Raw genomic sequence first — 23,451 nt, 5'->3', positions numbered from 1 at the left:
GCCGACACTGTCCCAGCATCACCGTCAGATAGAGCATTACCCCTGCTGCTCTGCTCCCTCTGTGCCTCTGACCTTCCTGTTGTCCTCTGGGCAAACTTGCTCTCGTGAGGTCTGCCTGAAATGCCAGGAATAAAATCGTCTCTAAAGCCAACTCTCCTTGAGTTACCTTAGGGCACGCCTGTCACCCCATTCCTCACCAGGTGTGTTTCCCTGGGGGTGGGCTCAGGTCCCATGGGTGCCTAGTAACTTCTCCCATCTAGGACTGTGCCTGGGAGCTGCAGCTCTGCTGTTCTGTTCTCAGGGCCTCTGGCATCTAGGTGCCGGACTACTTTGTTTGGCTCTGCCGCGTGGCCTGCAGGATTTTAGTTCCCTGACCAGGTATCTGCCCCCTGCAGTGGAGGCTCGGAGTCCTCACCACTGGGCCACGAGGGCGCTCCCTGAGTGCTGGATTTGAGTCGCACCCTCTCCCGCTCCTGTGGTCACACAGTCTCCAGGTTAATGTGGTAGGACACTAAGAGGACAAACCCATTCAACCTCCTCAGATCACCGCGTTGGCTTCTGCATACACTGAAATTCAAATCACCCTACCACAACTACTAAAGGAAATCAACCCTGAGTATTCATTGGAAGGACCGATACTGAAGCTGAAGCTCCAATACTGTGGCCACCTGATGCGAAGAGCCAACTCATCAGCAACGACCCTGATGCTGGGAAAGACTGAAGGCAGGAAAAGAAGGGGTGACAGAGAATGAGATGGTTGGATGGCATCACTGACTCAAGGGACATGAGTTTGAGCAAGCTCTGGGAGATGGTGAAGGACAGGGAAGCCTGGGGTGCTGCAGTACTTGGGGTAGCAAAGAGGGGGACACGACTGAGCGACTAACCAACATTGACTACTACCACCACTACTGCTGTCACTACTCTCATTGTTACTACTACCATGACTGCTACTACCACTGTTCTTGCTAACACTATGGTGTCTGACTCTGTGAGACCCCATAGCCAGCAGCCCACCAGGCTCCCCCGTCCCTGGGATTCTCCAGGCAAGAACACTGGAGTGGGTTGCCATTTCCTTCTCCAATGCATGAAAGTGAAAAGTGAAAGTGAAGTCGCTCAGTCGTGTCCGACTCTTTGCAACCCCATGGACTGCAGCCCACCAGGCTCCTCTGCCCATGGGATTTCCCAGGCAAGAGTACTGGAGTGGGGTGCCACTGCCTTCTCTGCCACGATCACTGCTGGTAGCTGTAGCTGCTACCACTATTAATACTAGCACCGCCAGACTTCCTCCTGCCTCTACTACCATCACCCCCATTCCTACCATCATTAATTGGTTGGTGGTTTAGTCGCTAAATCGTATCCAACTCTTTGCAAGCCCATGGACTATAGCCCGCCAAGCTCCTCTGTCCATGGGATTCTCCAGGCAAGAATACTGGAGTGGGTTGCCATTTCCTTCTCCAGGGGATCTTCCCGACCTGGGATCAAACCTGGGTCTCCTGCATTGCAGGCAGATTCTTTACCAACTGAGCTATGAGGGAAGCCCACCATTAGTACCTCCATTACTATTACAATTACTACTCCTGCTCCTGTTATGGCTGGCTGCTGTTGCCAAAGACTTTTGTGCTTGACTCAGGGTATTTTACTTAAATTGCCTCATTCCATTCTCACAACAATCCTTGAGGTAGGAAATACCCCCATCCTTATTTTACAGATAAGATAACTAAGCCTTGAGGAGACCCATGAGTTGTCAGAATTTCCACTGCTGGTAAGAGGCAAGTCAGGCTCTGAATCCGAATCGTCTGACTTTTGGAGCCCATGCACTTCATCCCTGTGCTCGATGGCCTGCCGGGTGAGGAGGTAACACCCGAGCTGGAGTCAGGAAGGCCTGGGTTAGACACCCCACCTAGGTGGGTAACAGGCAAGTTAGTCTTCCCTGTAAAATGGGGGTTTCCCTGACATGTATAGAGTTCTTTCGAGGATTAAATGAGAGGATGTATATAAAACATGTATAGACATGTATAGAGTTCTTTCGAGGATTAAATAAGAGGATGTATATAAAACATGTAACAGAGAAGCTGCACATAATCTACCCTGATTCCCAGGGAGCCTAGCAGACCTTCTATCTCTGACTCTCCACCCACAGCCAACAATAGGTCCTCTGCAAACGTTTGCAGAATGACTCACTCTCCACTCAGGCCATACACACTATGCATTTATCATTCATTCGTTCACTCACTCATCACACAATTATTGAGTACCTACTGTATGCCAGGCACAGTGCTCAGATCGTGGGGGGTAGAACGTGAGGAAAGCAGACATGGTCACTGCCCTGGCAGACCATGCCCTGGTGTGCAGGCTCCAGGGTCTGCAAAGGCCAGTGAAGGCACAGAGCAGCTAGGTGGTGGTGGGGTTTAGTCACTAAGTCCTATCTGACTCTTTGCAACCCCGTGGATTATAACCTGACAGGCTCCTCTGTCCATGGGATTCTCCAGGCAAGAATACTGGAGTGGGTTGCCATTCCCTTCTCCAGGGGATCTTCCCAACCCATGAATTGAACCTGGGTCTCCTGCACTGCAGGCAGATTCTTTGAGCTCTGAGGGAAGCCCAAGCTATGAGGGAAGCCAGGTCAAATAATGTGTTAGCAGACTGGGGAATGGAGAACTGAAAGGGAGAGAACTCCCATCAAAGGAAAGAGAAATTCCACTGGTGGATGGATCAGACGCATCTTGTCAAGGGAAAGGAAGTGGCCAAAGGTAGCGGCCCAGAGGTGCCTGCCAGGTGACCAGTGCCTCTTTGAGGGTACTAACCTATTCTTCCATAGCAGCTCCATTGAAGAGGGGGCACTGGGACAGTAGAGGTTCCTTCAGAATCAGTAAGGGACAGATTACTAACCAAGAGATAAGACTCCCATCTCGTGCCAGGCACTGGACTGGACTCCAATTCTCGCCACTCATGAATGGCCCCCACTTCACAGATGAGAACATTGAGACTCTCAGACATTCAGTGACTTACTCAAGTTACTGAATGTGGATGTCAGCATGCAAACCTGGATCCATTTTGTTCCAAAGCCCAGACTCTTTCCATCATGGGACACGTTGCCTCTTTCTTTTACTGAAGAGGCAGGAAGCCCAGGGAACTTCCTCCCTCAGCTCTGATCCCCCAGGGGAGCGGGGTGGTCTGAAGCAGTGTTTCCTGTGACCTAAGGGAATGGCAACGTCTTTCATATGAAGGAAGCAGTGCTTGGTACCACATAGGGTCATTGATGGGATGAGGTCTAGGCCATTGGGCAGTGTGGGTAGTGAAAGGCTATGGAGAACAGCAGTTGGTATCAGGTGAATCTGGGCTTGAATCTCAGCTGGGCCAGTTTTTTTTTTTAACTTCTTTAAGCCTCAGTTTCATCCTCTGTAAAGTAGAAGGTAAACTCGTGGTACTTATTGTAGGATTAAATCAGTTACTACAAGAGGAGCTTCTGCAATGCATGTATTACTGCTGCTGCTAAGTCGCTTCAGTTGTGTCCGACTCTGTGCAACCCCAGAGACGGCAACCCAGCAGGCTCCCCCGTCCCTGGGATTCTCCAGGCAAGAACACTGGAGTGGGTTGCCATTTTATCAGTGTTTGTTTTTTTTTTAGTTCTTTGTTTATTTATTATTTATTTTTGGTCTGCACTCTTTGTTGCTGCATGTGGGCTTTTTCTAGTTGCAGCGCGTGGGCTTCTCATTGCGGTGGCCGCATTTGTTTTGGAGCTCGAGAGAGGGTGCTAGGGCGTGCAGGTTTCTGTATTTGCGGCTCACGGGCTGAGTAGTTGAGGTGCATGGGCTTGCTGCCCCACAAGATGTGGGATCTTCCTGGACCAGGGATGGAACCCAAGTCCCCTGCCTTGGCAGGTAGATTCCTAACCACTGGACCACCAAAGAAGTGTTATGAGTGTTCTTTTACTAGAAGGACCTAGCACCGTGCTAGGTCCTCAGGGTGCAGCTAGCTACTGGGCTTCTTTTTTTCTGGGGCCTGACAACATTCTGGCCACCACACCCCTTACCCGAGTCAAGTGGGTGCTTGGTGAGCTTATGAATTTTTATAAGGTTCTGTTTTTTCATGTGATGCTCCAGTGCCATTGGACACGTCAGCTCCTGACCTTTCGGCCGGTGGAGCGCTTCCCATAAACAGAGCCATAAAAGCCCACTGGTTTTCTCCTTGGCACTTGGTACTCTCCCTCTCTCCTTCGCCATTTGAATAGTGATGTCATATTCCAATATCCTCTCACCTCTGCTGAAAAAGTCCTCCCCATGATTCCCTCCTGAGCACTCAGCAATCCCCGGAGGGGAAGTTGTGGTTTCAACAAGGTGAAAGCATCATGAAACCGAGACAGAACTGGTGGGGTGGAGAAGTTACTCAAAGGTAGGAGACAGAGAAAAACACCTACATACATTGATAAAGCCCCAGTCAGTGACCAAGGTGGGTTTTTTTGTTTGTTTGTTTTTGAGGCTTGCTGTTAAGACCTTGGCATGAAAACATTTAAGAACATATAAACAGAATAAAACATCCACTCATTTCCTCCCCTAAATGCTAGGCCAACTATTTTCCTCTGTGACTGCTTTCAAGTTTTCAAATATTTTTATTTATTTTGGCTGCCCTGGGTTTCTCTAGCTGTGTTGCATAAGCTTCTCTTGCTGCGGCGCCCGGGCTCTAGATCGAGCAGGCTCAGTAGTTGTGTCCCGAAGGCTCTAAATCAAGTGGACTCAGTAGTGGTATCCCACCGGCTTCACTGCCCATGGCACGTGGGATCTTAGTTCCCAAACCAGAAACCCACTTCCCAAGCACTGAAAGGCAGATTCTTAACCACTGGATCCCCAGGGAAGTCTCTGCTTTCAGTTTTTACACATATTTTTATGAATATTATCAAACTGTGGGTTTAATTTGGAGTCCTTCTCTGGTCCCATAAGGTTCTTTCAGGAAGGCCCCTTTAACCTGGCTGAAACGTCTTCATGCTCACCGTGGAGGTCATGGCATCACGTCAGGAGTGCCACTCCTGACACTCACCGCTCGGGTGTCTGGGTCCCAAGTAATCCTGGGGATGAGTGGAACAAAGTCTTTTGTTCAAGCCTGGGTTCCTCCATTTATTAGGCATTCAGTGACCGTGCTCTGAGCCTTGGTTTCTACATCTGTGATGGAGGTGTTGTGAGCTTTAGAAGGATGTCCAGACCTGTAAGAGAACCGCTTCAACAAGTAACAGCTAGTAAGAGAGATGTGCTGTGGTTAACTTATTGTGAGATAGTTTTAAATGACACCAAGTTGGACATCTTCTGTAAATTTCTTTTCCTTTTTTTTTTGATTATTTGGCCCAAGGGTATAGACCTCTCTGTGGCTTTTGATATGCCATATCAATTTGCCTTCTGGAAAGCTGCTACCAATTCACAGAGTTGATAGTGTAACCTGTATTTGATCCAAAGTTAGCAGCAAAGGAAGGTGCAGGGACTAGTAATGTTAGTAACGCAGTTCAACAACAGGCAGGTTCTTTAGCAACCAAGATGCGGCAGTTAGTGGAATTTTGATGTTGGAAGCTAGCAACTGGCAAGATAGCATAGAGGTTGTGGAAGTTAGGCAGGGCATAGTTTTAGACCAACCAAAGGCAGATATTTACCGTCTGGGTGTTTGTTAAAACATGTACTCTGATTGTTGTCGTTCAGTTGCTAACTCATGTCTGATTCTTTGCAACCCCATGGACTGCAGCACACCAGGCTTCCCTGTCCTTACTATCTCCCAGAGCTTGCTCAGATTCATGTCCATTGAGTCGGTGATGCTACCTAACCATCTCATCCTCTATCGACCCCTTCTCCTTCTGTATTCAGTCTTTCCCAGGATCAGGGTCTTTTCCAATGAGTCAGCTCTTCACATCAGGTGGCCAAAGTACTGAACCTTCAGCTTCAGCATCAGTCCCAGTAGGGTTCAAGTATTTGATATTAGAATGTGTCTCTTCCCCATATACACACTGCTATATTTCAAACGGATCACGAACAAGGACCTATTATATAGCACGAGGAACTCTACTCAGTGTTATGTGGTAGCCTGGATGGGAGGGGAGTTTGGGGGAGACTGGATAAATGTATATGTGTGGCTGAACCCCTTTACTGTTCACCTGAAACTGTCACAACATGGTCAATCAGATACACCCCAATACAAAATAAACAGTTTAAAACTAAAAAGAAAATAGGTCTCTTCCCCTAAAGTATTTCTGGCATTGGGGGGAAAAAATAAGTCTAAACAAAATTTCTGCTTAAAGCTCTGTGGGGAGTTAAACTGCTCCATGGAAGTGGTTCCATGTATCTAATCTTGGTTTTTATAATACACTGAAGCTATTGCTTTGCTGGGGTGTTTTTTTGTTTTTTTTTTTTGAGTTTTTACTTGAGTTTTAGTTTTGAGTTTTTATTTCTGCCCAGCCAGACTGTAAACCTCAGTGCACAAGTACCATTTGCCTGTTTGGGGGATGGAAAATTCAGTCCGATGAAATTTTCATTGATGCTTTATGACCTATACTACATCTGTTCAGAGGGATGAAGAGAACGCTGAGTTGAGAACTGCTTGATCTGGGCTCAGAGCCCCGTTCTGTAATTACCTTACAGTGTAATTTGGGGGCAACTTTCCGTTTCCCAAATTCTGATGCTTCCCTCCATGGGGACTTACTTCATGTAAGTCTGTAGGAGTTGTGCTACAGGTGACTGATGGAAATATAGCCCTTGCGCCAGCGTCTCCTTAAATTATTTTTCATTTCTGGGACTTCCTTGGTGGTCAATGGTTAAGATTCTGTGCTTCTGATGCAGGAGATGGGGGTTCTAACCCTGCTTGGGAAGCTAAGATTCCACATGACAAGCAGCACAGCCAAAAACAAACAAGTAAATAAAATTATTTTTCATTTCTAATTGCTAAAATGACCCGAATTCCCAAGTTCAAGGGCATGGGCTTCTTGACTCTGCCCTGTACATCGTTCAGCTATACTATTCTACAGCCCCATGGGAATTTCTTTAGGAATCCACACCTTTAAATTGAGGATACTGAACTACGTGATATTGAAGGTCTCCGTCTAGGTCTAATTTCCAAAAAAGATTCAGAGAATGTTGGAACTGACCCAGGAAAAACACCTGGGCATTGAAAAGTAGTTAGGTCATTATTTCTTAAGTTTGATTTACAAAAATGGTATCTAGAAACAAACCAGTGTCCAACACTAGGGGATGGTTAAGTAAACTGTGGCACATTCACATCATAAAATATTTTGGGGGCCATTAAAAACACAAGAGCTTGAAAGAACATGGAAAAAGACTTCTGGGATAATGTTCAGACAATAAAATCAAGTATGACGTCAATTAAGTACTAAAAACATGCCTGTGTATAGAAAAGAAAATTGGAAGGAAATATCCAAAATGCCTTAATGATTTCTTTTTTCTGGGTCTGGGTATTCATATTTTGATTTTACTTTTTATTTCTTTTTAAATTTTCTTGGCCATGGGGCATGCGGGATCTTAATTCCCCAACCAAGGATCAAACCCACACCCTTGCATTGGAAGTGTGGAGTCTGACCACTGTACCCCCAGGAAAGTCTTGGTATTCAGATTTTGGTTGACTTTTTTATATTTTCCCAAATTTTATATAATTTATTTCTATTTTTTAATAATCAGAAAAAAGTTTACTCAGGCTTTATAAAAATTTTGAGACTAATCTAATCAGGAATCAGATTACCCCAAAGTTTAAAATTTTTCTAATGCTAGAAAGTAAGGTAAGAATAATCAATGATGACATTAAAGTAAATATGTGGATGAGGAAAATGGGCAAAATTTCCCTCTTTCTACAAAGATAAAACTACTTGGCATGATATATTGAGAGTATTTTGAATCTGAGTCAGAGAACATGGGTTCTAACCCCAGTAGAATTCTGGCTGAATGACCTTGAACATAGTTAACTAATATTTCTAGCTGTCAGTTTCTTCATTTATAAAATGTATCTCTCAGGATTGTAGTAAAATCAAATGAGATAATGTCTGTAGAACTCTTCTGTACAATGTTAAGTTTGGTAGAGAAGACTAATAACTGGGGGGGAAAAAGGGAAGGGACCCTTCTTTGCTTTCCTTTGAAGGAATATAGCAATGGTTTTCAAACTGCAGGTCCTGGTCCATTTTATGGGACATACAGTCAATTTGTTGGTTCACAGACAGAAATCAGTTATTCTTCAAAGAATATGTTTGAAAATGCCAGTGGATGGTAGAGTAACGTTATTTTTTGTGAAGTATAACACCAGATTATGATATAAAACGTGTATCTTACTGCCCTGAGGACCTGAGATGACTGAGCGGTCTGGAGAGTCTTTTGCTTTGAGGTCAATACCCTTGGGGAGACCAGAATAGCACAGGCCCCTTTCTCATGTTTGCTGCATGAAACTCAACAGAACCCATGTCTGGTGGCTCGTGAGTTAGTTTCAGGAGGAGAGGGGAAGTTAAGGAGGGGGAGGGAACCTGATAGTGAAATATGTACATGTGTAACCTGCTCTGCCACTTGTAAATATTTTTGCACATATGATCCTACTTTCCAAAAGAAACTTGTTAGACAGTCAGTGATGTGGCCTAAATTGCATGCCGCTCAAATATACATGTTGATACTCTAACCCTCAATATGACTACATTTGGAGATTTGGAACTTTCAAGAGATAATGAAAATTAAAGAAGTCAGAAGAGTAGAGCCCTAATCTAATATAACTGGGGTCCTTATAAGAAGATGAGGGTTTCCCAGGTGGCGCAGTGGTAAAGAATCTACCTGCCAATGCAAGAGACACAAGAGATGCAGGTTTGATCCTTGGGTCGGGAAGATCCCCTGGAGTAGGAAATGGCAACCCACTCCACTACTCTTTGTCTGAAGAATCCCATGGACAGAGGAGCCCGGCAGGCTACAGTCCATAGGGTTGCAAAGAGTCAGACATGACTGAGCTTGAGCTATCCTATAAGAACATGAAGAGAAACCAGGGATAAACACAGAGAGAAAAGGCCTTTTGATGACATAGGAAGAAGGAGGCTGTCTACAAATCAAGAAGAGCGGCCTTGAGAGGAATCAAACCTGCTGACATCTTGATCCTTAGATTTCCAGCCTCCAGAACTGTGAGAAAATAATGTTTCTGTTGCTTAAGACACTCAGTCAGTGGTATTTTGTTATAGAAACTCTAGCAAACTTATTGGAGAAGGCAATGGCACCCCACTCCAGTACTCCTGCCTGGAAAATCCCATGGATGGAGGAGCCTGGTAGGCTGCAGTCCATGGGGTCGCTAAGAGTCGGGCATGACTGAGCGATTTCACTTTCACTTTTCACTTTCATGCATTGGAGAAGGAAGTGGCAGCCCACTCCAGTGTTCTTGCCTAGAGAATCTCAGGGACGGCGGAGCCTGGTGGGTTGCCGTCTATGGGGTCGCACAGAGTCGGACACGACTGAAGCGACTTAGCAGCAGCAGCAGCAAACTTATACATCGCTATGTGCTATATGTGGTCCTAGGTCCTGGGACGGGTAGAGGGCGGGGTGGTGGTGGTCCAGAGATGAAAAGATCAGGTCCTTGTCTTTCTGGAGACAGATACACAAAAAATAATTTACAAGGCAATGTGTTAATTGCAGTATGATGCTGAATGCTGTTTAAGGTTCAAAGGGGCTCAAAGGTAAGTGTCTCTAAGTCTTCCCAAGGGAGTAGAGGCAGTGTCTCAGAGGAGGAAATTCTAGAGGCTTTCTCATTCACCCTATTTTCCGACACATTTTTTTCTTTTTTGGCTGCACAAGTTCTTCGCTGTGGTGCTAGGGTTCTTCTCATTGTGACTCACTGAATCTTAGCTCCTCAATCAGGGACTGAACTCTCATCCTCTGCACTGGAAGGCGGATTCTTAACCACTGGATGACCAGGGTAATCTCTCTGACACTGTTACTACCAGGTCAAAGCACACATTTCTGATTTGGATGCCTTTATTTCTGATCTCCGACTATACCAATAGCAGACACAAGGTCTCAGATGGAAGGGGTACCGGTGATACCTTCACGGGAAAGGCTATGGTCTTTAAGGATCACGTGGAGGGACCACCAGAGGCTCTGATGGAGGGGCAGTCAGGGCTAATGTAGGTTGTCAAATGCAGGGAAGGCCCAGAGCTGAGAGAGGCAGCTCACAAAGACACGACCCTCTCTCCGCACAAGGGATTAATCCTTGCCCTCTCCATACACGGTCCTCTGTAAGCTTGTAGAGAATTGTCTTCATGAGTGATGTGTCCCAGCCCTACCCCACCTTGGAAATTTCTAGCTTTAGATGGCAAAGCCTGGGATCACGTCCAACATCCTACTCCAAACTTTTATTCTTGACATGAAGGGCTTGCAAGCTCTTTCTGTAAAGAGCAGGATAGTGAATATTTTTGGCTTTGAACACGCTATAGTTTGGCCAGCTGATGGACTTGGCCATTGTAGTATAAAATTGGCCATAGTTAATCTGTAAACAAACTCATGTGGCTGTGTACCAACAAGACTTTACTTACAGACACTGAAATTTGAATTTTACCTAGTTTTCTCATCATGAAGTGTTATTTTTTGTTTGTTTGTTTTCTTTTCAACCATCCAAAAATGTGCAAACCATTCTCAACTCATGGGTGTCCAAACCAGAGGGCTGTAGTTTTCCTCCCCTGACTTAATGTGGTCACATACATCTTTCATGAATGTGATGATTTTTTTTCCCCCAAGTGAATCCAGGGAGTCCTGAGAGTATCAAAGAGAAGGTTAAAGATGGTTGAGCTTGCTTTACAGCTCTTGAACCTTCACAGATCAGTTCTGAAGTCCTCCTTGATAATAGTCCAAGGGAATTTTATTAAAAGGACATAAGCCCATATTCTATTTCATTATTTATTGATTTATTTTGGCTACACCGGGTCTTCATTGAGATTCAGGGGCTCATCATTGAGGTGTGCTGGCTTTCTCTAGTTACGATCCATAGCAGAGGCAGAGGGCTTCTCTTGTTGCCTCGCAGCGTGTAGGATATTAGCTCCCCCAGCAGGGATTGAACTCCCGTCCGCTGCATTGGAAGGCAGATTCTTAAGCACTGAGCCAGCTGGGGAAGTCCCCTCATCCCTATATTTTCATAAATGCATTTAAAATATACTAGGAGTATTTGCATAGAGACTCGAGTCAACTCTTCCCCTGCCTGGGCCTTGGTTTCCCACTTGTAAACTGATCTAGACAACTTCTCAGGCTCCTCTCTCTCCAAAATTCCAGTGTCCCCAGAAGAGCTACCTCCATTCCCACTCCCATGCTACTGCTCTTATGCTCTGCCTCTGATCATGCACTTGGGGTCTGTTGACTTTGAGGCACTCTCCTCAGCTTAGCTGCTTTTCCCCTGTTAATCTTTAAGAAAGTAGTATTAATCACTCAGTCGTGTTTGACTCTTTGCGACCCCATGGACTGTAGCCCTCCAGGCTCCTCTGTTCATGGGATTCTCCAGCCAAGAATATCGGAGTGGGTTTCCATTCTCTTCTCCAGGGGATCTTTTTTAAGAAAGAAAGGATAAGATATACAGAATTGGAGAGCTGAGGCTTTTGCATCTTTCTTGGCAGCAACACTTGGGTGGCCCCTTCGAGGAATTTACTTCCTCATCTTTGTTCGCTTTCCCAGCCTATTTCAAATAGCCTTTTGGAGAACTTGCTGTCAGAGTTGGCATGCCCGTTCCCAGAGGGAACAAGGCAGACTCCGGGTACCCAGCAGCTGCGGGCTGGCTCAGGGGACCCCATCTCAGTTTCATTTGCAGGAAGTGACTATGACCTGAGGGTCCTAGACACTGTTTATAGGCCTCAATCATTGCCAGTGAAAGAAAAATGCCCAGGGCGATGTAATTAAATGTAAATGAGATTATTACTGAAACACGGATTTTTGTTGTTGTTTCTCTGTTTTTCATTCTGTAAGAAAAAAGTCCCAGAGTCAGAGTAGCAGAGTTAAGGAGCTCTCACTCTAGAAGCACCCCAGCTATATGATAACCGAGAAGCAGATGGCCACCCCCTTTCATCACAATTTCCCCCTCTGCCCAGCACCGTACTAAGAAGTCAGGCATTCACGCCCTGTCTGGGATGGTGTCTCAAAACCAGGTGGACTCAGAGGAACCAGAGAGGCTGAAGTCTGGGTCAATATCTTCTGATTAGATGACCGTCTAGTAATGGCCCCAGTCCTGCCACACCCCCAGAGGCATTGCGGGTGTGGGGGAGGATGGGGTCCTTGGGCCGCTGAGTACGCATGCCTGAAGGAGGCTGCCTTGGGTACACTTCTGCATGAAAACTCAGGAAAAAAAAAAGCATTAGCGTTAGTCACTAGAGAGGGAAATGAGTGCCCTGCAAGGAAATACATTGAAGTTTCCTGAGGTTAACCCAGGGAAATCGTTGGTTCTTCCTTCTCCTGTCACCTAGGATACTAACCGCACACGTTTCCGGCCCGCATTTTCCTGTGGCCTTTGAACTCTCAGCTTTGAGAGTCTGGGTCTTCTCCTTCTCTCTTATATGTGGTTGCTCTGTTCCACCCTCTCAATGCCAGCCCACGTGGTGCGTGTCCACAACACAGGGTGTGTCTTGCGTTAGATCCTTGCTCGTCGGAGCGTGGTCTGTGGGCCAGCGGCACTGGACTCCCTGGGAGCTTGTTAAAAATGCAGAACCTCAGGCCCTATCCTAGACCTTCTAATCAGAATCTGCATTTAAAAAATCACCCTGCATGATCTGTGGTCAGTTACTGTCTGAGAAGCACTGAATTAGAGAACAGGTGTTTGCTGAGTGTATATGATGGTCCTAGTGTTGCTGACACTATTTGCCTCTGTCTTGATCTGCAATTTTTTTTTTTATTATTATTTAAAAAGATGTTTTATGGCCACACAGCATGCAGGATCCTAGTTCCCTGCTCAGATCAGGGATCAAACCAGCTCCCGCCTGCATTGGGAGGATGGAATCTTAACCATCAGCCTGCCAGAGAATTCCCTCATTGGTGTGCAATTTTTAGTAAGCAATTGAACAGTCTTGGGCTCAGCTGCCTTTGGACTAGATCAAATAGGACAAAAACAATTTTAAGCAGAACTTTACAGAACTATGGGCTTCCCAGGTGGCTCAGACAGTAAAGAATCTGCCTGCAGTGTGGGAAACTTGGGTTTGACCCCTGGGTTGGGAAGATCCTCTAGAGAAGGGAATGACTACCCACTCCAGTATTCTTGCCTGGAGAATTCCATGCATAGAGGAGCCTGGCAGATTAAGTCCAAGGGGTCACAAAGAGTCGGACACGGCTGAGCGACTTTCACTTCCACTTACAGAACTATAAGATGAACCAGGCATGAGCCCTGACTTCAAGGGGTTTTGATTCCAGGGATGAAGATGAGAAAAATATGCAAGCAGTGATAATACAGAATGAAAAGTGCCAGGTGCCCCAAGAGACATGCAGAGCAGGGGCTCTGGGTTTCAGAGAAAGAGCAGGCTCCTGCAGGCTTGTTCTAAGTTCTGCCCTTCTGTGGCTTCAAAGGGAAAATGAATTTCATGTGGTAGGGCTTGTTGAGATACCTTATACTTTACAAGCTACCATGAAGTGAGGTCCAAAAATGCTGTTCTCACTGTTCAGGAGAAAGGGGAATTTTGAAAAATATCGTTCATTATTTTAGATGTAATCCCATAGACTGACTTACTGGTATGAATCAGCATTTTTTTGTTTGTTTGTTTTGGCCACCATGCGGCATGTGGGATCTTAGTTCCCTGACCAGGGATCGAACTCATGCCCCCTGCAGTCAAAGTGCAGAGTCTTAACCACTGGACCACCAGGGAAGTTCCAGAAGCAGAATTGTTTAGGAGGAATGCCAAAGATTCTAAGTAGATGAATAAATGAAAATAAAATGGAAAAAAAAAATCACAGAAAAGTTTCCATTTTTACTCATGTTTCGTATCATCCAGACTGTGAGGGTTTGGAGAGCGCTCATCCTGTTCATCTCTGTGTCCCCTGATGGCTCAGATGGTAAAGAATCCATGTACAGTGAAGGAGACCCGGGTTCAATCCCTGGATCGGGAAGATCCCCTGGAGAAGGGAATGGCAACCCACTCCAATATTCTTGCCTAGAGAATCCCATGGACAGAGGAGCCTGGTGGGCTACAGTCCACTGGGTCTCAAAGAGTCAGACAGAAAACTAGCACACTTTACTTTTCAGGGCTGAGTCAAACTGCAATGATTTTCATGGGCAAAACAAATGGAGCCTTCTCTGGGGTAGTTTCATGGCAGTATAAATAAAAATCCTGTAACACAGCAAATTATTACCATGTCTTCATTCTAGAAAGGCAGATTGTAGAAACTATTTCCTTCAGTTGCTCGGGCTTGCATGGGAATTTTCTGAGGACCAGTCTTCCTCCTATAAGCCTTGCAAATTTCTTTTCTTTTTTTTCTAAATTAAGGCTATATTATATACTGCTTAATACATATGCATTTTTTAAAACCTTGTATTTTATATTGGAGTGTAGCTGATTAACAATGTTGTGATAGTTTCAGATAGACAGCAAAGGAACTCGGTCATACCTATACACGTATCTATTCTCCCGCAAACTCCCCTCTCACCTAAGCCTTGCACATTTCTAACACCCATGAAGAAGAGCTCATCAGTAATGTGCCTTGACATTGGACTGCTAGCATTGTTGGGAATAAATCACAATACACAGAAAGCTCTTTAGAACAATTCTTTGGGTCTTCTAATATTCCATAAGTTGGGTCAATAGAATTGCTTCCATTTTAAATAACACAAAAAAGTATATTTTCTGACTTTTGTCATCAAATGTAACTAGGAGAGAACCTTGGTTCATGTGCCAAGACATGTCCACTAGAGTCACTGAACCCTATGTCTTATTTCCGTGTATATAGGAAAGATGGCAGAGAAGGCAATGGCACCCCACTCCAGTACTCTTGCCTGGAAAATCCCATGGATGGAGGAGCCTGGTAGGCTGCAGTCCATGGCGTCGCGAAGAGTCGGACACGACTGAGCGACTTCATTTTCACTTTTCACTTTCATGCATTGGAGAAGGAAATGGCAACCCACTCTAGTGTTCTTGCCTGGAGAATCCCAGGGACAGGGGAGCCTGGTGGGCTGCCCTCTATGGGGTCGCACAGAGACGGACATGACTGAAGCAACTTAGCAGCAGCAGAAGCAGGAAAGATGGACAAGGTTCTTGGATTTCTGTTTCTGATGTCAGGCTTCTCCTTTGAGTACATGTAAATAACTCATGCATATGGAATCTAGAAGGATGGTGCTGATGAACCTATTTGCAGGGAAACAGTGGACATACAGACATAGAGAACAGACTTGCGGACCCAGTAGGGGAAGAAGAGGGTGGGACGAATTGAGAGAGTAACATGGAAACATATACATTATCACATGTGAACAAGATAGCCAGTGGGAATGTGCTGTGTGACACAGTGAGCTCAACCCAGTGCTCTGTGACAACCTAGCGGGGTGGGATGGGGTGGGAGACGGGAGGGAGGTTCAAGAGGGAGGGGACATATGTATACCTGTGGCTGATTCGTGTTGATGTATGGCAGAAACCAGCACAATATGGTAAAGCAATTATCTCCCAATAAAAAAATATTTTTTTAAAAAAGTATAGACTTCAGAGCTGGAGGAATCTTGCATATCATTCATCAGAATGAGATTTCTGGAAATGTCTGGTTAATGAGATTGACTGACGTGGGCTTGTTTGTCTACAGATTCATAGAAAATCTGGATTGAGTAGAACAAAACTTTCCCCTAAAATACATTTTCGAGCTTGTAAGAAATAACGAAAGAGAAGGGTTCAAAGTTAGCATAGTAAGCAGGCACTGGGACCCTGATGGCTGACAGGGGTCTCAGATCCAGAGGCAGGCTAGGGAGGCTAAGTTTCAGTACTAAGCGAAGGCACAGCAGAGAAACTGAGGATAAGGAGAGGTGGGGAAGTGGGGAGAATTCTCCGGGTTCCTCTGCATACGAATGGGAACTGGAGAGTTGCTCACCAAATTAGGGAATTTACCAGGAGTCTTAACATCCACCCGGACTCTGGATGGAAGAATAGATGCTCTTGAGAAATTGTAAGCCCAAGCCACTGTCATATGTCAGTGTGGAGTTTGAATTTATAATATCCAGGTGGTACAGCATAAGAACCAATCTGAACCAGCAAAATCGCTAAGGTCCTAGAAAAGTCATATGTGAAATGGCACGAAAGATAATCACTGCTGAAGATGAGACCAGGATGAAAACTTACAATCTACATTAAGAACCAAAGCACCATGAGGGAGAGTTAACAGAGATAATAAATGGGAGCATTTGTATCTATAATACAAAGCTATCAATAGTAGAACATTCTGGAAAGACTATAAAATGTGTGTGTGTACCCCAATGTTCATCGCAGCACTGTTTATAATAGCCAGGACATGGAAGCAACCTAGATGTCCATCAGCAGATGAATGGATAAGAAAGCTGTGGTACATATACACAATGGAGTATTACTCAGCCATTAAAAAGAATACATTTGAATCAGTTCTAATGAGGTGGATGAAACTGGAGACTATTATACAGAGTGAAGTAAGCCAGAAGGAAAAACATAAATACAGTATACTAACGCATGTATATGGAATTTAGAAAGATGGTAACGATAACCCTGTGTACGAGACAGCAAAAGAGACACTGATGTATAGAACAGTCTTATGGACTCTGTGGGAGAGGGTGGGAAGATTTGGGAGAATGTCATTGAAACATGTGAAATGTCATGTATGAAACGAGATGCCAGTCCAGGTTCAGTGCACGATGCTGGATGCTTGGGGCTGGTGCGCTGGGAAGGCCCAGGGGGATGGTATGGGGAGGTTGGGAGGGAGGAGGGTTCAGGATGGGGAGCATGTGATTTTTTTAAAAAAAATTTAAAAAAAAAAAAAAAAAAAGAGAAGACAAAGAGGTTGAGTAACTGTGTGAAAGAGTGAAATAAATCTTGTCCACACTAAAAAAAATAAAATAAAATAAAATAAAATAAAATGTGTGTGTTTAAAATATTTAAAGAGATAAAAGGTTAAGAAAGGGACACAGTTTTTAGTATTTAGAATAAGGATGTCTGAAAAAGTGGACTTTTTAAAAATGAAAAATATAGGTCATTGAAACCAAAAACTTAATAAACTGGTTAGATGATAGAAAAGCTGCAAATGAAGAGAAAATTAGTGATATGAAATGTGGAACTAAGGAGATCGCCCAAAATGAAACATAGTTAAGTGAAGAAAAATATGTTGTGGAAGGGGATTAAGAGACATGAAATATAGAATGAGAAGGTCCAACAGGGTTTTAATAGAGATTCTAAAAGAGAGTCTAAAGAAAATTTAGAAATGGGAATGTTTAAAGGGATCCTGGCTTTGAAATTTGGAAAAAAGATAAATGAGTTCTTGGATTAAAGGAGTATATTGAGTCACATGCAAGATAAATAAAAACAGCTACACACGTAGACACATGAGCATAATGAAGCTGCAGAAGGAACATAGAGCAAAACAAAACACAAAAATGTTAAAAGCTATGTTTGTCAAATATTGAAAGTGTGAAAAAGTATGAATACAAACACGTTTCTTATACAGCAATGTCAGACTGAAACAAGACCTCTTATTAGCCACCAAATGTTTCAGAACATGGTGGAAATAATCTTCAAAGTGCAAAGGAAGAACAATCATTGGTGTATAAATTTATACCCAGCTGAACTATTATTCAAGAGAGATGGCAAAATAATGACATTTTCAAACGAAGACAGAGTTTATCATCATAAACTCTTACTGGAGGGACTACTGAAGGATGTGCTTCAAGAAGTGAATTAAGCCCAGACAGAAGGAGGTGCCTTGCAAGAAGCAATATGAGCAAAAATAAAATATATACATAAGCCCATTGCTATATCTAAATAATCATCATACAAAATTTTTAAAGTAATTTTACAGGTTTAAAAATAAAATAAAGCTAAAATACTAAGACACAATAGGAATTTAGGAAGAACAGTTAAAATGTTCTAAAGTCTTCCTTTTTGGGGATAAGAAGTTAGAGATACTGGTTAACTTTATAGTCATTAAAGCAAGTATTTACGTTAAAATTTTAAGGGTTCCTACAAGAAGAATGGAAATAAAGTGGAAAACTTCCAAACCAAACAAAAGAAGATACAGTCAAGTTGGTAGAATGCTTAAAAAGAAGCGATCGAAAGAAAACACAAAGTAAAATGGAGAAATAATTTCATCAGTATCAGTAATCATGACGACTCTAACTGGATGAAACTTAAAATTTCTGAACACGCATACGCTAGACACTAGGCATTGTTCAGTTGCAGACTCGTGGGACAAAAAAAGCAATGATAACAATGGGCTAAAGGGAACACAGAGTTCTATCTAGTAAAAGGAGGGGCACCCCCCTTTCAGTCTGTAGCGAGAAGGTTGGGGAAGACTTCCTGAAGATGGCGACCCTTCAGCTGCATCCTGGAGGATGAGTAAGAAGCAGAAGGGATAGGAAGGGTGTGCCAGGGAAAGGTGCAAAGTCATGGAAGTGTGAGAGAACAAGGAATGCTCTGGTCCAACCTTCTTTTGTTATGGATGAGGAACCTGAACTTCAGAACAGGTAAGGAGACTGTCCCAAGGTCACCCATCTGGTTAGGAACAGAACCAGGATTTGGACCCAAGACTCCCACCTCCTCGAACACCCCCTTTCTACTGTACCACAGTGCCTTAGGTGTGCAGCAGGAGGTTCGAAGACTGCATATCGTTGAGATTCCAGCCGACTTGGAAAAAGAGCTGCCTCTGGGTGTGGGGCCTGGCTGTGTCTCTGGCTTATCCTGGGCTGGAGCAGAGCCAGGAACTTGGCAGTTTCCAGAGCTGAGCAGTCCAGCTCACCCCAAGGAAGCCATGGCACCGATGCCCAGTTTAATCATTAACTCCAAGTTCACAGGGCTGGAGCTGGAATGCACAGGACCTGGGGAACAGTCTGGGTCTCCGGGAGCTAAGAGAAAGATGGCTCTTGAGAAGGGACTCAGGTTTATTTTATTTTTTATATTTTTGGCTGCACTGGATCTTCGTTGCAGTGCCCAGGCTTCTACAATTGTTGGCAGGCGGGCTTCTCTAGTTGTGGCACATGGGCTCTAGATGGCATGGCTCAACAGCTGCAGCACAAGGGTTTAGCTGCAACATGTGGGATCTTAATTCTCTGACCAGGGATTGAACCCTGACCCCCTGCATTGGGAGCATGGAGTCTTATCCACTGGCCCACCAGGGAAGTTCCAGGAACCAAGTTTCGACTGGGGTCTTTTGTCCCTGCCTGGGTCTATACTCTGGGTTCAGGAATAAGCATTTTTGCTGTTCCTCTCCATTTTGTTGGAGTTTACTTATCATCTTGTTAACTTGGTTTCAGAATCCCTGTCAATATTCATAATATATCGTACTTGCCTCTGCTGCAGCCCTTACCCTGAGCAGTAAGTCTTTACGCATTCATCTACCCCAATAAACTGCGACCTCCTAGAGGGCAGGACTCAGTCTTTTAACTTAATATCCTCGGCGTTTGGCAGAGCCTGGCATATAGTAGGTGCTCATTGTTTGCTGACTGGTTGAATAGATGATGGGCTTCCCTGATAGCTCAGTTGGTAAAGAATCCAAAGCAGGAGACCCCCACTTTGATCCCTGGGTCAAACTATTCCTGAACAGATGAGACCCTAATTCTGCATAAATGTATTCCAAAGCACAAGACTTTTTTTTTTTTTTTATTAAAAGAAGTGGAGAGTGATTTTGCATAAAAAGTTCAACAGAGATTCACAAATATTTCTTAGGATATTCTGTGCTATCTTCATATATTACAGAGCCAAGATGAGGTCCACTGGTCTAAATGGAAGGAATGCTGCTAAGGAGTTGAGTCTTCTCCCCTTTCCGGGTTAGTGTCCAGGTGGCAGCAGAGCATCCTGAAGGTTGCTTGGGCACATTAGGGAGAGGGGTGCTCTTCAAGTATGAAAGTGAAAGGGTTAGCTACTCAGTCGGGTCTGACTCTTTGCGATCCCCATGGACTATAACCCGCCAGGCTCCTCCATCCTTGGAATTCTCCAGGCAAGACTACTGGAATGGGTCGCCATTCTCTTCTCCAGGGGATCTTTCTGAACTAGGGGTCAAACGTGGGTCTCAAGCATGAGGTGACATTTTTTATTGAGGAGACAAAAGCCCCAAGGAGGGCAAATTCCACCAGCATGATAAAGCTAACTGCTCCTTATAATTTCTGAAAGCCTTCAGTTGGGAAGACTGCATCACCAAGCCCTGAGAACACAACTATAAAGGAACTTCTGGATTCCATCGAAGAAACGTTCCAATGGAAGGGGAGATACAGGAGGTGGCAAAATTTCTGTTTCTTTCTGGTGAACCTGATTTTCCTGATCTGTAAGGTAGAGGTGGTCATCTCTTCTTCATGACGCACTTGTTGTGATTAGATGGAATGATGGTAAAGGAGCCTTGGTACGTAGAAAATGCTCAGTCATGGTGCAAACATCTTTTCCCTATTTTTGAAAGTAAGAATCCTGAACCTGTATAGAACCAGAGATGTGGAAATACATTCTGCTGTTAGAGACCATATGACTGGGTGACCAGGGATTCAGCAGCCCCATCTGGAAGGGATGGAGTCATTCTGCTGACTACTGGCTTTCAGTGCAAACATCTGCTGATACTGTTGTAGTAGAGCCAGCCCTGGAGGATGCTGGAAGAAGACATTCCTTGCAGGAACAGTTGCTTTCCCGGAAAACCCAGCTTGCCTGGTTGGGGTTGAGCCAGAAAGACTGACTTTCACCCTAGCAAATTCTCTTTCACTCCAAGGTCTTGGATACAGTGGGAAGACTGCCCAACATCAGGGAGCCTCCTTCTGTACCAACCTCTGGGTTCTTGCTGGCGGGTGGCAAATAATCTAACCAGTTCGGCTGCACCTCTTTCTACCACCTGTAAGCTCTCAGAGACCTGTGAGTTCTTTAGAATTTCCAGTGTGCGGGGATTGTGGTGTGAGTTAATTCAGATAAGACCTAAGCTTAGATGCCTCCAGCTTCCCACCTGCTCTAGGTCCCCGCATCATCCAGAGCAGGTCACTGAGCTGCCCTTGTCACCTGGTTTCTTTTCCCTTGGCCTTTCCATTTCTCTCCATTGTTCCAAAGAACTGGGGTGAAATGAGAAGTCAATTGCCAAGGGAGATCCTCTCCTGGGGCAAATTTCCTGTTTCTGCCTACGGGCATGAAGACCCTGAGTGGGAAGGCCAGTGCGGGGCACTCTCCCAGAACCAGCCCTGGGGTGACAGGTGCAGGCTGTATCCACTCTTTTATGGTGTGTGTGGGGGTGGGGGTGGGGAAAGAGAGGGTTTAAAAGAGGAGGAGGAAGAAGAAAGACTGTGTAGAGACCCCAAGGCTGCTCCATTACTCCAAGCCCGCCCCTACCTGAAACTGTCGTCTCCACCAAGTCCCAGAGAGAGAGGGAGAAGCAGAGAGCTGGGGGTGGGGGAGAAAGAGACGGAGAGGGGGAATCAAAGAAAATTGCAAAAGTCAATGGCCTGGAACCAGAGGCAGCCTCAGCAACTGCAGTGTGACTTTGATTCCCCTATCATAACCCTGAATTAAAAATTCAGGCAATTATCTGCATGGCTTCCTTCTGATTAGAACGAGCCGGAGCCTCATTAATGCATCGGCACAGAGGAAAGCCATTAGGGTCTGTGAAATGGAATGTTTCTCTGAGAACAGGTTCCGCTTGATGTAGAATACCCAGCAAAAAGAAATTTCACACATTTTTGAGCTCAGAGTCACAGGACGGCACCCTGCTTCGGGGCTGCAGACCCTGCCACGGTCGTCCCCTCTCAGCTGGTTCTGGGTGAAAGCCACCTTTGTTTCCCAGCCTCTCTCTGGTACCTCCATCCGCTGGAGTTGTGTGTGTGTGTGGGTGTGTGTGTGTGGGGGTGTGGGGGTGTGTGAGTGTGAGGGAGTTGAGGGGCCAGAAGGGACTTCCTGGCCGTCCTGAGACACCGAGTCAGACTGGATGTCTGATCTCAGAGTCCTTGAGCCATGAGGAGCCCTGGAACTCTGGGGGGATTCTCTGCCCTCCTTTGCTAGAAGAACCAGAAGCAGGTTTGTTGGGGACAGGGAAGGTCCAAGACTCCAGAAAAGATCAGTGTATCTGCATGTTCCCAAGAGTCCTGGCGCTTTCCTGACCCGTATACTGACTTGGGCATCCCAAGGTGGCCCAAGCAGGATCTGGGGAAGCTGAGCCAGCCTTGGGGGTTTGTTGCTTAGAAAGGGGTGAAGGATTAGCATTCAGGAGGGCACCCTTTATTCATCCCGTATTCTGTGAGCTCGAAGCTTCCAGAGATGCAGATCTACCATCCTGTGCCTAAGGGGGTTAAAAAAAAAGTGAAGTGTTAGTCACTCAGTCTTGCCCAACTCTTTGTGACCCCATGGACTGTAGCCCGCCAGGCTCCTCTGTCCATGGAATTCTCCAGGCCAGAATACTGGAGTGGGTAGCCATCTTCTCCAGGGGATCTTCCTGACCCAGGGATGGAACCTGGTCTCCCGCATTGCAGGCGAATTCTTTCTTTACTGAGACACCAGGGAAGCATGCACACAATAACCGGCATTCGGAAGCTCTCATCAACCCCTTCTTTGGGATTTCTAGGGTGCAGCTCCTTTCTTCAAATGACTGTGTATTGCTTACAGGAGAACTCAAGAGCAGTTTTCCAAAATAATCACCTTCGCTGCCAGGGTAAGTTCATCTCTTGGGCTTGACCCTATGTCGTCTAGGTTTTCTTCAAGCTGGTGGATGGGACTTGGGTTCCCCCAGACCAACAGCTCGACATTCCTCTAATACGGGGATTCTAGGGACACCAAACATTGATCCTTGGGATAAGCCACATAAAATAATCTCTTTAGGAGAAAAGCCAATCTGACATGATGAGGACTAGAAAGCCGTGAAAAAGTTTTTGTAGGAAGAAAACCAGTTACGGTCATTAAGGTGCCAACCAGGAAAGCATTTTCCTTCAAAGTATTGGAACAAGCCACTTTCTTCTCCTGGCCACCTGTCCCCTATTCAGTGTTAAAAAACCAGGGCCAAGCGTCTGTGCAAAGCTGTAAACACAGCCAGGCGGTCCTGAGAATAATGGAGTCAATGTGTCAATGACACAATTTGTACCAACGGCGCCCCCTACTGGACAGCAGCAACACTGGGCAACCCGCGGTCATTCAAGTTTTTCAGAACGTTTCTAGTGCCATCCCACGTTGGAGGGGACATTCCTGGCCACCAGGGAGTTTTCCTGCAGCATGTTTTCAATACTGCGGACAGTTTTATGGGTGTAAGATTCCTAGAGGTTACCTCAACCTCTAAGACAAACAAGATGCTTGGTGATTCAACCATGTTCCTTTGTGGGTTCTGAGTGTCTGTT

At 45.2% G+C, this 23,451-nt stretch overlaps 1 long non-coding RNA gene across 1 annotated transcript; it reads left to right on the top strand.

Moving 5' to 3' along the window:
- Positions 1-21,833: 21,833 nt before the first annotated feature.
- Positions 21,834-22,775, top strand: LOC105004039. Its single transcript, XR_827181.1, has 2 exons — positions 21,834-21,924; positions 22,689-22,775. It is a non-coding gene; the product is annotated as an uncharacterized LOC105004039 (long non-coding RNA).
- Positions 22,776-23,451: the final 676 nt, after the last annotated feature.

The sequence above is a fragment of the Bison bison genome, unplaced genomic scaffold (assembly GCF_000754665.1).
Source record: "Bison bison bison isolate TAMUID 2011002044 unplaced genomic scaffold, Bison_UMD1.0 scf7180017864472, whole genome shotgun sequence".
Taxonomy (NCBI): Eukaryota; Metazoa; Chordata; class Mammalia; order Artiodactyla; family Bovidae; genus Bison; species Bison bison.
The sequence above is the reverse complement of the archived record's forward strand: the minus strand, read 5'-3'. Positions and strand labels throughout refer to the sequence as shown.